Below are 13,279 nucleotides of genomic sequence, written 5' to 3' on the forward strand. Positions count from 1 at the left end.
TTTTAACACACAGTTAGCTTTCCCACAACGGTGTCAATCATCTGTTACACTAAACCAGAAGCTCTAACCTGCCTCCTAGCTCATGTTTAGGGAGGTTTACAGAAGGGGGGTGTGTGAGAGAGAGTGAGTGTGTAGGAGCAGAATTAATAGAAGCTTGCAAAACAGAAGCTGTTATTTCCTGAAACAGTGTGTTAGGTCTAGGTTGTTATTTGTACATAGAAAGGATGTGATAGTGTGTGTGTGTGTGTGTGTGATAGTGTGTGTGTGTGTGATAGTGTGTGTGTGTGTGTGTGTGTGTGTGTGAGATAGTGTGTGTGTGTCTCTTGCAAAACAACAGAAGCTTCTTCAGCTATGCACCTCCAAATATAGAGAGAAGAGAGGAGAGTAGAGAGGGGGAAGAAAGAAAGAAAGACAGAAACAAAGGTATTTGTTTCCAGTAGAGGTTCAAGTGTGTCGAAAACTCATGTTGTTGTCTGCTCTGGTCTTCTGCTTGTATTTTTGCACTCAGGTCTCACTTGAGAAAGAGACCTTATATTCAATAAAACATATTTCACCTCAGCTGAGAAAACAATAAAATAGGAACTTTTGAATCTCACTAGACAACGCTGTTATTTAGGATCCAACACACACACACCTGCCCCTTTAAGAACCCTTGTTAACTTCCATATAATGAAAATGGGGTGTGGCCTCTTCTCTCAAGTCCCTCCCCTGTTCAAGGGTGTCTGAGTACAGCTGAAAAAAGCTAAGAATAGATGTCTGTTCACACACACACACACACACACACACTAGGGTTCCCCAACTGGCAATGGTTTTATTTGCCCCCCCCCCCCCCCAGGTTCTCTGAGCAAAAAACTATTCCCATGCATAATAGAGACTTACAAATGTAAGCAAGGTTCAAAATGATTGTTTTAGTCAAATATATCCGTTTGGGCTTCTTGCGGTTAATTTGCAGTCTACAAATGATTTGTAATTATGTTCTGGCCCACCCGACCATCCGCTCAAGAAAAGATCGGCCCGCGGCTGAATCTAGTTGATGATCCCTGCATTAGGACATCCGCCCACGGTGTTTAGAATGACACACTGTCTCGATGGCAACAACTAGGGCCTGTCTAGCTGTGTGTATGACAGAGAAAAAGAGAAGTGTGTGTGTGTGTGGTTAGGATTAACCGTACTGTTCCTTTGCTAGAACTTCCACAGACCATAACCTCTCCTGACTGTCCCCCAAGCTAACATGGATAAGCCCCAACGATGTGTGTGTGGTGCCTGTGTGTGGATTGATCTTTATGTTCACCTTAGTTCCTCTTTACCAGTTAATGGCTGAGTACAGTATGTATTCTAGGGGATCTGGTTCCTCAGAGTGATATAAGCACAGACCTTACTGCCACGTCATTTAACCCCTGAAAAACGTTATGTCATGTAGTTTTATCAGCGTAGAAAACTGATTGGATTTTCAAAAAGTCATCGTCTTTTCTTTATCCAACTTTTAACCTAAATCCAATGACATGGTGACATAAAAACCTAACGTGAATCAAAACCAGATGTTGAACTGACGTCTGTGCCCAGCGAGGAATAAATCAACAAGGTTTGAGATTACACTGAAAACCATACACACCGATGTTACCATGTCTCTCTCTCTCTCTCTCTCACACACACACAACGATACCAGTGTCACAATATTTTTCCAATGACAAAAATAAAAACACGAAGCAGACTAAACACTTTGGTTATTTAAAACCTGCTGTATGTAACATATTGTGTGCAATAACTTAAATAAATACATTTATTTAAATAAATAAATACATGCGATTCTAGATATCAACATAAGGATGTTTATTTCCAACATCAGGGCTGTTTTCCTGAAGAAGTTAAGTCTGCTTCATGTTTTATTCCTTGCCACGATACTAATAAGTATAGCGATACTGGTACCGTCCCGGCCCAACACACTCGTCCTGGTGTTGTCCCAGCGTTTTTTAAGTGCACTTTAAAAAAAAAAATATATGCTATCTAGAACCTAAAAGGGTTCTCCACCGGTTCCCATATGAGAACTTTTTCAAGAACCCTTCTTGATTTTAGGTAGAACCCTTTTGGTTCCAAGTAGAACTGTTTTGGTTTACATGTAGAACCCTTTTGGTTCCAAGTAGAACTGTTTTGGTTTACATGTAGAACCCTTTTGGTTCCAAGTAGAACTGTTTTGGTTTACATGTAGAACCCTTTCAACAGAGGGTACGACCTGGAACCAAAAAGCGTACTCCTATGGAGACAGCTGAATAAGTGAATAAGAGTGTTTTGTGTGTCCCCTCAAGGTGCAAGCCTTCTGCCATTCCTATTTCCTGGCTGCATCCCCTCTAACTACAAGATGGATAGAGTCGCTCCACTCCTCAAGAAACCAACACAGCTCCTCCGACGTCAAACTACAGACCTGCATCTCTTCTTTCCAAAACACTTGAGGGTGAGATAGATATCTATCTCCACTGCCTTCAACACGCTTAACCATCACATCCTCCTCTCCACCCTCTTTGTTAGGACCCCCATTAGCCGTTTTACAAAAGCTGCAGGTAATTCTCATGGGGTCCACACAAAACATGACATAATACAGAACATTAATAGACAAGAATAAAAAATAAAAAGCGGGACACAAAGCCTACATATCAATACACACACAAATAGGAGGGGCTTTATGATTTCTTTGGAAAATAATGCAACACCTTGTAGAAAGCACCTTCCAAGTCATTCAGTATTTTCCATAGAACACATAGCCCCTCATTGACTATCCCTTACCTGCACTCAAAAAGGTTTCAAAACAGATAGACATTTCAAGTGTTGTAGTACGAATAGTAGGGGATAGTGTGTGTGAGTGTATGTGTGTGGGTCTCTCTCCCCCCTTGTTTTCTTCTCTGCGTTCTCTCTCAGTCTGTCTCACAGTGGAAGGGGTTTGGTTTGGCACAGGCCTTGGTACTGTATGTTAATGAACAAGAACCACAGACAGAGAGGACTGTGTGTGTCTCCTAACATATGTTTTGTTGAGTCAAAGCAAAGGGGCATGTCAGAACCAGCCAGTGGAGAGTTAACTTTGGTAGTGTGTGATTTAAAAAAAAATGTATACTAGTCACGAGCCTGGTTCCATAATGTGTGTGTGTGTGTGGCGTTGAAGAGCTATTTAAAGAGTGAAGGAGGAAGTGGTTATTCAAGCAAGATCTCCAACCCCTCTTTTGCGCTGCTGCTACTCTCTGTTTATCATATATGCAGTCACTTTAACTATACATTCATGTACATACTACCTCAATTAGCGTGACTAACTGGTGCTCCCGCACATTGGCTAACCGGGCTATCTGCATTGTGTCCCACCACCCGCCAACCCCTCTTTTACGCTACTGCTACTCTCTGTTCATCATATATGCATAGTCACTCTAACCATATCTACATACTACTTCAAATCAGCTTGACTAACCGGTGTCTGTATATAGCCTCGCTACAGTTATTTGTCACTCTTTTTTACCGTTTTTATTTCTTTACTCATCTATTGTTCACCTAATACTTTTTTTTTTTTACTTAAATATTGCACTATTGGTTAGAGCCTGTAAGTGAGCATTTCACTGTAAGAGATCTCTATTTCTTCATGTTTGTAGTGACTTCACCTTTAAGGAACATTTCATCTGTTAGATAGATTTAATGCACTGTGGGTTAATTGTGATAAGTGGTTGGAATTCCTCTGGCTGTATTAACGTACTTGGTTAATACAACTACCTGTTGTATTCAGCATTTCACTGTAAGGTCTACACCGGTTGTATTCGGCGCACGTTACAAATAAACTTTGATTTGATCTCATTGTATTCCTTCGAAATGTAACGTATTATAGATGAACTATTTTTTATGCATTAATTCCATGTGGTGACAGAACAAATTCTGCTTGGTTACAGGGTGCAAACAGAAACAACTCAAAGGGTATTCATTCTGAGTGGTTAAGATTAGGGCTATGGTTTGGGATTAGATTTTTATTAGGATCCCCATTAGCGGACGCCAATGGAGACAGCTAGTCTTACTGGGGTCTGACATAACGAAAAGACATTAGACAAAATACTTTACAATTGACATACAGTACCAGTCAAAGGTTTGGACACATCTACTCATTCAAGTCAGTTTTTTTTTTTTTTTTTACATTGTAGAATAATAGTGAAGACATCAAAACTATAAAATAACACATGGAATCATGTAGTAACCAAAAAAAAAAAAAAAAAGTCTTAACTCTAAATATATTTTATATTTGAGATTTTTCAAATAGCCACCCTTTGCCTTGATGACAGCTTTGCACACTCTTGGCATTCTCTCAACCAGCTTCATGAGGTAGTCACCTGGAATGCCTTTCCAACAGTCTTGAAGGAGTTCACACATATGCTGACCACTTGAATTGGGTTGAGATCGGGTGATTGTGGAGGCCAGGTCATCTAACGAAGCATTCCATCACTCTCCTTCTTGGTCAAATAGCCCTTACACAGCCTGGAGATGTGTTTTGGGTCATTGTCCTGTTGAAAAACAAAACGATAGTCCCACTATGTGCAAACCAGATGGGATGGCGTATCACTGCAGAATTCTGCGGTAGCCATGCTGATTAAGTGTGCCTTGAATTCTAAATAAATCACTGAGATTGTCACCAGCAAACCACCCCCACACCATCACACCGCCTCCTCCATGCTTCACGGTGGGAACCACACACGCAGAGATCCGTTCCCATACTCTGCATTTCACAAAACCACGGCAGTTGGAACCAAAAATCGAAAATTTGGACTCTTCAGACCAAAGGACAGATTTCCACCGCTCTAATGTCCATTGCTCGTGCTTCTTGGCCCAAGCAAGTCTTTTCTTCTTATTGGTGTCCTTTAGTAGTGGTTTCTTTGCTGCATTTCAACTATGAAGGCCTGATTCACCCAGTCTCCTCTGAACAGTTGATGTTGAGTTGTGTCTGTTACTTGAACTCTGAAGCATTTATTTGGGCTGCAATCTGAGGTGCAGTAAATTGCCGATTTCTGAGTCTGGTAACTAATGAACTTATCCTCTGCAGCAGAAGTAACACTGGGTCTTCCTTTCCTGTGGCGTCCTCATAAGAGACAATTTCATCACAGCGCTTTATGGTTTTTTCAACCGCACTTGAAGAAACTTTCAAAGTTCTTAAAATGTCTTGGATTGACTGACCTTCATCTCTTAAAGTAATGATCAATTGTTTGTTACTTTTATTTCTTTACGTAACACTTATTTCTTCTAAAAAGGGCATTGTTGATTAAGGGCTTGTATTCAGTATTTCACTGTAAAGGTCTACACCTGTTGTATTCGGCTCATGTGACAAATAAAATGTGATATGACTGTCATCTCTCTTGCTTATTTGAGCTGTTCTTGCCATAATATGGACTTGGTCTTTTACCAAATAGGGCCATCTTCTGTATACCACCTCTACCTTGTCACAACACAACTGATTGGCTCAAATGAATTAAGAAGGAATGAAATTCCACATATTAAAAACTTTTAACAAGGCACACCTGATAATTGAAATGCATTCCAGGTGACACATTTTTGGTTACTACATGATTCCATATGTGCTATTTCCGAGTTTTGATGTCTTTACTATTTTCTACATTGTAGAATAATATTGAAAACAAAAGACGAACCATTGAATGTGTAGGTGTGTCCAAACTTTTGACTGGTACTGTACATTTAAAAACATGAACATGTGTGTGTGTGTGTGTGTGTATCAGTTACACATACATGTCATCTGGGGGAGAGGAGTTGTGCCGTGAGGTGTTGCTTTATCTGTTTTTTAAACCAGGTTTGCTTTTCACTTGAGCAATATGAGATGGAATGGAGTTCCATGCAGTAATGGCTCTATATAATACTGTACGCTTTCTTGAATTTGTTCTGGATTTGGGGACTGTGAAAAGACCGCTGGTGGGATAAGTGTGTGTGTGTGTGTGTGTGTGTGTAAGTTGACTATGCAACCAATTTGGAATTTCCAACATGACTGTTTCTTACAAAACAAGAAGTGAAGCAGTCAGTCTTTCCTCAACTCTTAGCCAAGAGAGACTGGCATGCAAAGTGTTGATTTCAGCCATATGATTACAATGAAGAGCAAAATGTGTTGCTCTGTTCTGGGCATTGTAGATAAGATAACACCAGAGCCTGCAGGACTTGCTTTGTGGAGTGTGATGTCAAGAAAAACTGAGAATCTGTATCACAGACAGACCGGCAGGTAGCCTAGTGGTTAGAGAGGCAGGTAGCCTAGTGGTTAGAGTGTTGGACTAGTAACCGAAAGGTTGCAAGATTGAATCCCCGAGCTGACAAGGTAAAAATCTGTCGTTCTGCCCCTGAACAAGGCAGTTAAGCTACTGTTCCTAGGCAGTCACTGTAAATAAGAATTTGTTCTTAACTGACTTGCCTAGTCAAATAAAAAAAACAGACAGACCTTTGGGAAAAGGCTTAAGGGAAAGGTTGCACAATTAATATTCCACAAGTCTAATATAACAAATCTAAAAATCATCTTTATGGAAAAATGTATACACAAATAATTACACTTCTATTTTCGCAATTTCAATCACATTAATAAAAAAACGAATTCACCAACAATACATTGCGGCTTTGGACGTCAAGAAAAGGAACGGCCTGCTGGTGACTGAGGCCAATCGGGTAAGTAAGTAGGTACTAAAGTGACCAAAAGAGTTTGTCATGTTATGTTGCTAGTAACTGATTTAAAGATTTTAAAAAACGATGAGAGCCGAACTGGCCCACTCTGATCTAGCATGATGTTTTGGGATGAAATAACCTAGCTAGCTAGCTACCTACCTACCTACCTAGCTACCTACCTAGCTACCTACCTACCTAGCTACCTACAACAACACTGCACGTTTTGCAGAACTGAATGGTCAAATACCAATCGGATTAATTATTGTGCATTTCAAGGTAGGTCTTTATTTGTGCAGAACTGCCTGATCTTTACTAGCTGACATAACTTGCAGGATATCATGGTAGCCAATGTTTGTGTTAACCATTATACCTGGATTTACTGTTACTGTTGCTAGTAATGTTAGTACTCAGGTTAGCATGTGCCTAGCATTAGCTACCATCGGCCAACAACAGAATTGTAGCCAGTTTGGTTATAGACATTCAATATCTACTATTGTGATAAAATAAACATTTCTCACAAAATACAAAATGGCATGTCGTATTGGGACTTTTAGTTTGAAGGATGAAACCAAATCAGAACATTTAAGAGCAACCTAATTCTGCAATCTTCCCTTTAAAATAAAATAATTAAAAACAAAGTGCTGTTCGCATCAACTATCATCAAGTATTTTCACGGCTCACTAGAGCATTGCGAACTGCGGTGATGCAGCAGTCTAAGCTGTGCGCTCCCGCTCCGAGCATCATGAGTTTGCGGCCAGTGCTGGTCAGACCTTTTTATTTTTTTGTGAGCACAGAGGAAGGAATACACGACATGACCAAAAGTATGTGGACACCTGCTCGTCCAACATCTCATTCCAAAATCATAGGCATTAATATGGAGTTGGTCCCCCCTTTGCTGCTGTAACAGCCTTCGCTCTTCTGGGAAGAATTTCCACTAGACGTTGGAACATTGCTGCGGGGACTTTCTTACATTAAGCCACGAGAGCATTAGTGAGGTCGGACACTGATGTTGGGCGATTAGGCCTGGCTTACAGTTGGTTGTTCCAATTCATCCCAAAGGTGTTCGATGGGGTTGAGGTCAGGGCTCTGTGGAGGCCAGTTAAGTTCTTCCACACCAATCTCAACAAACCATTTCTGTGTGGACCTCACTTTGTGCACGGGGGCATTGTCATGCTGAAACGGGAAAGGGCCTTCCCGAAACAGTTGCCACAAAGTTAGAAGCACAGAATCATCTACAATGTCATTGTATGCTGTAGCGTTAAGATTTCCCTTCACTGGAACTAAGGGGCCTAGCACGAACCATGAAAAACAGCCCCAGACCATTATTCCTCCTCCACCAAACTTTATAGTTGGCACTATACATTGAGGCAGGTAGCATTCTCCTGGCATTTGCCAAACCCAGATTAGTCCTTCAGACCGCCAGATATTAAAGCGTAATTCATCACTCCAGAGAACGCACTTCCACTGCTCCAGAGTCCAATGGCGGCAAGGTTTACACATTTGACAAACTGTTGGAAAGCTGGAATCCTATGAAGGTGCCATGTTGAAAGTCACTGAGCTTTCAGTAATGCCATTCTACTGCCAATGTTTGTCTATGGAGATTGCATGGTGGTGTACTCAATTTGATACACCTGTCAGCAACGGGTGTAGCTGAAATAGCCGAATCCTCTAATTTGAGATATATATATATATATATATATATGAGACATACAGTTGAAGTTGGAAGTTTACATACACTTAGGTTGGAGTCATTAAAACTCGTTTTTCAACCACTCCACAAATTTCTTGTTAACAAACTATAGTTTTGGCAAGTCGATTAGGACATCTACTTTGTGCATGACACAAGTCATTTTTCTAACAATTATTTACAGACAGATTATTTCACTGTATCACAATTCCAGTGGGTCAGAGGTTTACATACACTAAGTTGACTGTGCCTTTAAACAGCTTGGAAAATTCCAGAAAATAATGTCATGGCTTTAGAAGCTTCTGATAGGCTAATTGACATCATTTGAGTCAATTGAAGGTGTACCTGTGGATGCATTTCAAGGCCTATTCATACTCAGTGCCTCTTTGCTTGACATCATGGGAAAATCAAAAGAAATCAGCCAAGACCTCAGAAAAAAAATTGTAAACCTCCACAAGTCTGGTTCAACCTTGGGAGCAATTTCCAAACGCCTGAAGGTACCACGTTCATCTGTACAAACAATAGTACGCAAGTATAAACACCATGGGACCACGCAGCCGTCATACCGCTCAGGAAGGAGACGCGTTCTGTCGCCTAGAAATGAACGTACTTTGGTGCGAAAAGTGCATTTCAATTCCAGAACAACAGCAAAGGACCTTGTGAAGATGCTGGAGGAAACAGGTACAAAAAAATAGAACTGTTTGGCGATAATGACCATCATTATGTTTGGAGGGAAAAGGAGGCTTGCAAGCCGAAGAACACCATCCCAACTGAAGCACGGGGGTGGCAGCATCATGTTGTGGGGGTGCTTTGCTCCAGCATCATGTTGTGGGGGTGCTTTGCTCCTCATGATGCCATCTATTTTGCACTTCACAAAATAGATGGCATCATGAGGTAGGAAAATTATGTGGATATATTGAAGCAACATCTCAAGACATCAGTCAGGAAGTTAAAGCTTGGTCGCAAATGGGTCTTCCAAATGGACAATGACCCCAAGCATACTTCCAAAGTTGTGGCAAAATGGCTTAAGGACAACAAAGTCAAGGTATTGGAGTGGCCATCACAAAGCCCTGACCTCAATCCTCTAGAAAATTTGTGAGCAGAACTGAAAAAGCATGTGCGAGCAAGGAGGCCTACAAACCTGACTCAGTTACACCAGCTCTGTCAGGAGGAATGGGACAAAATTCACCCAACTTATTGTGGGAAGCTTGTGGAAGGCTACCCGAAAAGTTTGACCCAAGTTAAACAATTTAAAGGCAATGCTATCAAATACTAATTGAGTGTTTGTGAACTTCTGACCCACTGGGAATGTGATAAAAGAAATAAAAGCTGCAATAAATCAGTCGCTCTACTATTATTCTGACATTTCACATTCTTAAAATAAAGTGGTGATCCTAACTGACCTAAGTCAGGGAATTTTTACTAGGATTAAATGTCAGGAATTGTGAAAAACTGAGTTTAAATGTATTTGGCTAAGGTGTATGTTAACTTCAGACTTCAACTGTAGACATAGCTCCTATGTGTGTATATCGAAGTTCTTAGGACCTTTTCAAATGTTCGAAGTCGCTGTTTATTTCTTGTGATCAGGCTGGTCATTCATCGCTGAGGACAATGCCCACTGGTTTTAACATGATAAAAGAAAGAGAAGGAGAGACGGAAATTGAGAGTGGGAGAGCGAACAAGAGAGAGGGAGAGAGAGCGAGAAAGCATGCGAGAGAGGAGACAATGCAAGAAGGGCCTTCTATGCCATCAAAAGGAACATACAATTCAACATACCAATTAGGATCTGGCTAAAAATACTTGAATCAGTTAAAGAACCCATTGCCCTTTATGGTTGTGAGGTCTGGGGTCCACTCACCAACCAAGAATTCACAAAAGAGGACCAACACCAAATTGAGACTCTGCATGCAGAATTCTGTAAAAATATCCTCTGTGTACAACGTAAAACAACAAATAATATATTCAGAGCAGAATTAGGCTAACACCCACTAATTATCAAAATCCAGATAGGAGCCGTTAAAATTCTACAACCACCTAAAAGGAAGCGATTCCCAAACCTTTCATAACAAAGCCATCACCTACAGAAGAGTCCCCTAAGCAAGCTGGTCCTGAGGCTCTGTTCACAAACAGACCCCACAGAGCCCCAGGACAGCAACACAATTAGACCCAACCAAATCATGAGAAAACAGAAAGATAATTACTTGACACATTGGAAAGAATAAACAAAAAAACAGAGCAAACTAGAATGCTATTTGGCCCTAAACAGAGTACAGTGGCAGAATACCTGACCACTGTGACTGACCCAAAATTAAGGAAAGCTTTGACTATGTACAGACTCGGTGAGCATAGCCTTGCTATTGAGAAAGCCTATCTTCTCTTGAGAGCCAGGTCTGCCTATGTGCACACTGCCCACAAAATGAGGTGGAAACTGAGCTGCACTTCCTAACCTGCTGCCAAATGTATGACCATAGAGACACATACTTCCCTCAGATTACACAGAAACACAAAGAATTCAAAACAACCCAATTTTGATAAACTCCCATATCTACTGGGTGAAATACCACAGTGTGACATCACAGCAGCCAGATTTGTGACCTGTTAACACAAGAAAATGGAAACCAGTGAAGATCAAAAACCATTTTTAAATACAACCCATATTTATGTTTATTTATTTTCCCTTTTGTACTTTAACTATTTGGATATAATATGACATTTGAAATGTCTTTATTATTTTGGATCTTTTGTAAGTGTAATGTTTACTGCAAACACATTTTTGATGATCTATTTCACTTGCTTTGGCAATGTAAACATCTGTTTCCCATGCCAATAAAGCCCCTTAAATTGAATTGAAAAGGAAGAGGGAGGGAGGCGGTACTTGTCCCTGGGCTGCATGTGCAGGTCAGATAAGGAAGTGCAAGGAGGTGTTTGTGTAAAAAAAAAAGTACATTCTTTTTGCAGGGCCACCCACCAACAAATTGTTGGCTAAGCCACTGTTGTATTTGAGCATAGTTGAGTGTGTATTGTATTTGAGCATCGTTGAGTGTGCATTGTATTTGAGTATAGTTTTTACTGTGTGTGTGCCTGCATGCTGTGTCTTTGTATGTTGGTACTGTAAAGACTGTGCGTGTATATAAAATGTGTGTGTGTATACGTGTAATGTGTTTGCCAATGCTATCTTGCCCTGTTGGTGAATACAAAGAGGAGGGCCCTGCAGCTCTGCTCAAATCACACACCTCTACGTCACTGCACTTCTTATCACAGTAGCAAAGGCTGCTAGCCTACTGCAACAATGCCGTTACGCAACATAGCAGCAGTAATAACTGTGGCATTGTAGCTCGAGTCAGTACATTGGACCACAGGTGTGGTGTCCCAGTGGACAGCCTCCCTCCAATGCATTTCCATCTATCTTGCAGCATCTCCTCTTACGGAACAATGAAACCAGCGGGGGGATTCCCTTCCCTCACCTATGCTGTTAGTTAGAGCAACATTATTAAGGTTATTCCACCGCCATGATACAGTCATCAACTCAAAAAAATGTATGGCTGTATGTGTATGGTAGTGTAGTTCCACGCCCCTCCGTCGCGCACATACGCTACGACCTACAGACAGTACTACGCAAAATGCATTGCATCTGTATGTAGTTAAGGCATGCATGGATTGCAGACTGTGTGCTTCTCTCTCTCACACACACACACACACACACACACACACACACACACACACACACACACCACACACTTCATCTCCTTGTTCTTATTCTGCACACGGACGCACAAGTCTTTTTTTTGTTAAGGAAGAGGATGGCAAACAAAGCAGAGGAACGCCCCCTTGGCAGACATACAGTGTGTGTGTCATGACATTGTATTCTGGGCTTGTCTGGTATTTCAGATGGCAAGGAAAATAATGCAATACTAAAAAGTTAGAGACTACCATGTAGCCAGCTGCCTTGATGTATTGCATCATTTGTCTGTTTTTCCACAAAAGACCACTGTTCACATTTATAACCATGAAATACATAAGTGGTTATTATAAAGTCATTACAATAGTACAATATCGACAGTGTTTTTACACGATAAATCCTAAATGTATGCCGTTAAACAAGCGTTAGCCACCTAGTTTCCAGCATAGGGAAGGAATAAGAACAGAATTGACTGAACATGAAAACGCTTTGTTACTCACCAGCGCAGTAACTAGCACCTACACGAAGGGAATGACAGGCTTGACACGTACAGGGATGTTAATTAGACATTCCCTTCGTCTCAGAAACGCAGTTTTGGCCTTTTATTTTTCGCTGCAGGACAACCCTGGCCGACTTCACATCAAACGTCTCTGTTTAAATTCAAAGATCGGATTGCTATATAAACGTTAGCTAGCTTTGAAGAAAGGTTGATTGCAGCGTCGGTCATCGGAGAAGAAAAAAAAAAAAATCAGTCTTGTCGTCTCTCCTCTTCTCTCTGAACACAACTAGCTAGCTCTTTTGCTTGCTGTCTTCCTACGTCGCTCGTATTTGCTTTCCTGCGCTTCAGCTGTGCTCGTTGAAGACCTCCGCCATGAAATAGATCAGCGTCCCTTTAAAGAACGATGTTTCCGGGGTTTGCTGAAAAATCAATAGGAGAGGCGGGGTTTACGGCCAGCTGGGCACCTGTCATTTAAGCGATTGGTCAGTTGGACTTCCACGAACCAACCAGAGCTCAGTATTCAGACGGATTTTGTATTAAACAAATATATTCAAATATCTCATAATATCATTGGCTTAGGGGTTGGCAAAGTTTGGATAAGACACGCCCAGTACACGTGCTAGTACACGTCCCTTGCCTCTCCTGGTTGCAGAAAGCAAACTTGAGAGAAATAGAGTTTAAGGTCTTCTCGGGTCAAAAAAGTTGGACCTAGACGGACCCAGGACAATCAGACCCGGATCCGATTAGA

General features: G+C 41.1%; 1 protein-coding gene across 3 annotated transcripts in view; it reads right to left on the minus strand.

Annotated features, from left to right (window-relative positions):
- The window catches only part of atosb (atos homolog b), a 34,755-nt gene extending 21,817 nt beyond the window's left edge, over positions 1-12,938 (minus strand). For all 3 annotated transcript variants that reach the window (XM_082968716.1, XM_082968713.1, XM_082968712.1), the window contains exon 1: positions 12,533-12,938. The gene's annotated coding sequence lies outside the window, so the exon portion shown is untranslated. The remainder of the gene's footprint in view (positions 1-12,532) is intronic.
- Between the last annotated feature and the right edge of the window lie 341 nt (positions 12,939-13,279).

Source organism: Salmo salar, chromosome 24, assembly GCF_965601325.2.
Source record: "Salmo salar chromosome 24, fSalSal1, whole genome shotgun sequence".
In the NCBI taxonomy this organism is placed as follows: Eukaryota; Metazoa; Chordata; class Actinopteri; order Salmoniformes; family Salmonidae; genus Salmo; species Salmo salar.